The following is a 3,317-nucleotide window of genomic DNA, read 5'->3' on the forward strand; positions in this document are numbered from 1 at the left end:
GATCCATGCAGAATGTATGCTAACAAATGCAGCAGCTCAGCATCTATCCGTATATGAAATTCTGAATTGTTATGAGCGTCTTTCAGGACCCATGGTAAGCAAAGTGGAGCTTAGGTGAAAGCATACTCATTGGCTACACATCACACAGATCGAGTTGCTTCGTTCCCAAACCATCTCTTTTTTTTCATTCCATGGCCCCCCCCCCCCTTGTGTTCTTCATCGGCTGCTGGTCTAGAAGAACAGAAGAGATCAGGTTTCTGTCCGTCTGTGTTTCTTTCCGTTCGTCGGGCATCATGGATCCGGGTCAAATGTCGAGCTTGACCGGCTCCATGAGCGTGTCTGCGCTTTCCGGAGCAGGTTCAGATAAAACGCATCGATGCTTTCAGAATTCAGATTCAGGCGTTCAGGTCCAGATAGGGCGAGTGAGCAGTGGCTGCATGCATGCATGCAAAGAAGAGCAGGGCGTGAGATGGATCGACGGGGGAGGGAAGCTCGCGGACAGAGAAAAGATCATTCCGAATGATGATCCGGTGTCCCACAAGGCGCGGGCGGGCGGGCGAGCGAGCGCTGCTTTTGCCGCCGACGCCGCGCAGTGATGCGCATGATTTGCTCGTGTCCGGTGTCCCCTCCGGCTCCGGCAAAAGGTCGCGCCCGGCGAGCTTGGCCTTGGCAAGGAAAGGAGGAGGGCTGGAGGAGCACTGCAGCAGCAGCAGCGGCTTGGCCTGGGCGGGCTTTATCTCGAGCGATTCTAAAGGTAAAGAGAAGCACAAGGATTGAAGAAGGAGTTGTGCTATACACACGACAAGTTTTGCACGATAGATAGACGATGATACACACGAGAAGAAACACTGATTAGTTGCAGTATAATCTAAGCGAGGCGTCCAATCATAGTTGCTGCAATGAATGAATCTCCCTGACTCCTGGTTAGATTCTTGTCCAACCATCTCTGACGATAAATGAATCTCTCACTTTCCTCTGTTGTTGCAGTTTTTTCAGCAAAAGGAACTTGCTGCAATATGTGGGAATTGCTGAAACCAATGGAGGTTTAGCGAAATTCCACGATGTCGCTAGCTATTATGACAGTGTTTGCCCCATGCCTGGTCGTGTCGTGCGAGTAGGGACGACAGGCCTAGCTGGTTTGCATATATCCGAGTTGGCATCCAAGGCAGCAGCCACGTTGGCCTGGCAAGTTTTTACTTGACACGATGTACCAACTTTGGGTAAAATCTGACAGAAAAATTTATATGTGCAAGCACTGCCACAAATGTACAAACAGGGTGGAATGTGGAACTCACATTTTTCTTTTGTTGAGGGAAGATCATTATGGCTAGCTTTATTAAACATGGAGCAGAGATACATCGTCTATGAGTGAATTCACTTAGATTCTGCAATGTTCCATTGAGGTGCGGCGCATCTATATATCTTCTGTTCGGAGAAAGACGCGCGAATCTCTGTCATCTCAAAAGAAAAAGAAAAATGGGAGAAAACACGCAGATGAATAAATAGGAGCTTTACATGTACACAGAGATTCATGCATTCCTGATTGATTGATGCGTGGTGCTTGGAGAACACACAAAACAACATGATTGCTTAAGTATCTTCATTCAGGGGCAACTCTAAAGACAAGATCATCATGATGCGCCACAAATTAGCAGCATGCAATGGTGGCAGTAGAAGCAAAGAACATGCATAATGGCTTTAGGTTTGCTATATGCCGTCGCAAAGCGCATACATGTGGGCCACCAGGATGCTCATTGCGAAGGGGACACCGAACCAAACCAAACCAACCCATGCAAATTGCGAGCCTTTCCAGGCTTTAAAAGAAGCGAGAGCTCTCTCGCCTTTGCGCGCGCACACATGAGACCAAATTTACGCTTTTGCTCTTTACTTCATGTACTGCTGGCCAGAAAAGAATCGCCGGCTCTGACAGGTCAGTGAGTGTGCTGCTGCTCATGCAAATTACTGGCTTTATGTGAGGCCTTTGGCACGTACATTCTCATGATACGGATGTCAGCGGTGAATGCAGTAAAGCTTCATGCAAGACGAAGCAATGATGTGCTAAAACATTGTGTAAGGGCATAGCGACCCGTAAAATTCCTCCCGCATTCATCCGCGGACACGGATTCGGGAGGCCGTCATCCAACGCTGACCGCATACATCCGGTCCTCCTCATTTGTTTTAAGTCCGCATGTTCAAATTGCCGCATACATAGAGTTCAGACGTTCAAACAGCTGCATACATAGAGCACAGACGATCAAATAGCCGCATGCAGTACTAGTTCAAATTTAAAAAAAGTTTAAATATTACATTCCAACATTGTTGTCCCCTTTAACCGCCCACTAATGCTCAATCAGATCTTTCTTCATCTGCTTTGAGTTGGTCGATGCTGAATTTGTTGATGCCTTTGAATAAACTCTTCAAATGTGACTGAATTCTGGTTTGGAAGTTAGATAGCATCATCCATATTCTTAAATTCTAGAGCCGCGGCAGCATCCTCACCCTCATCCTTGACGATCATGTTGTGCGTGATGTCGTGATCACACAACATGTCATCACCTCTCACAAGGTCTCTGAGATCTTGAAACTGAGAACATGCTCCTCCGCACGCTCCGCGTCTTTAATTAAGGACCGCCTACATTATCGCAATCTCATCTGAATATTCCTCCTCATCGGACGACTCAACATAGTGCTCGTATATGTACTTCAAAGCAGAATCCATTGCTAGAAAGAAGAACAAAAAACCTTTCTAGCTCCGGCAATTCATCAAACAGTTGTCGGGCATGGTGAGTATAGGAGTAGCGGATGATACATGGCGGGTGGGCGGAGGAGAGGGGTTGAACGTCGACGGAGGAGAAGCAGGGTGGAACCTGGCTAGAACGCTCAAGGTGATGGAGACATAGAGTTTCTGCAGGGGTGTGGTGTGGCGGTCGGGGTGGTGGAGCGGTGGCGAAGGCAAGAGAGAAAGAAGGAAGGAGGAAGGATGGAGGCATGGGGTCCGGGAAGAGTTTTGGGTGGGCCGGTGGTGTCAGAGTCCTACGTGTCTGCTGTTCAGACTCCCACAAAGCTCCCCACGTTTGTCTCCGGTTTACGGAAGAAAGTACGTCCGGACCACCCTGCGAATCGATGTAGGCCTGCGTTTGATGACTTCCGCTGTCGGACAGTAGAGTTTATGTACGCGGGCGATTTGAGGTTCGGCATTCGAGATGCCGTAAGTCTCGTGTTGTCTCAACTTCCACATAAACGTGATGCTTGGCTTGATGTAAGGTTCACTTGTTATGTACTATGAAACAATCAATATTATGCATACGTATCCATGC

The sequence above is a fragment of the Triticum urartu genome, chromosome 7A (assembly GCF_056163025.1).
Source record: "Triticum urartu cultivar PI428250 chromosome 7A, HENAU_Tu73, whole genome shotgun sequence".
Classification (NCBI taxonomy): Eukaryota; Viridiplantae; Streptophyta; class Magnoliopsida; order Poales; family Poaceae; genus Triticum; species Triticum urartu.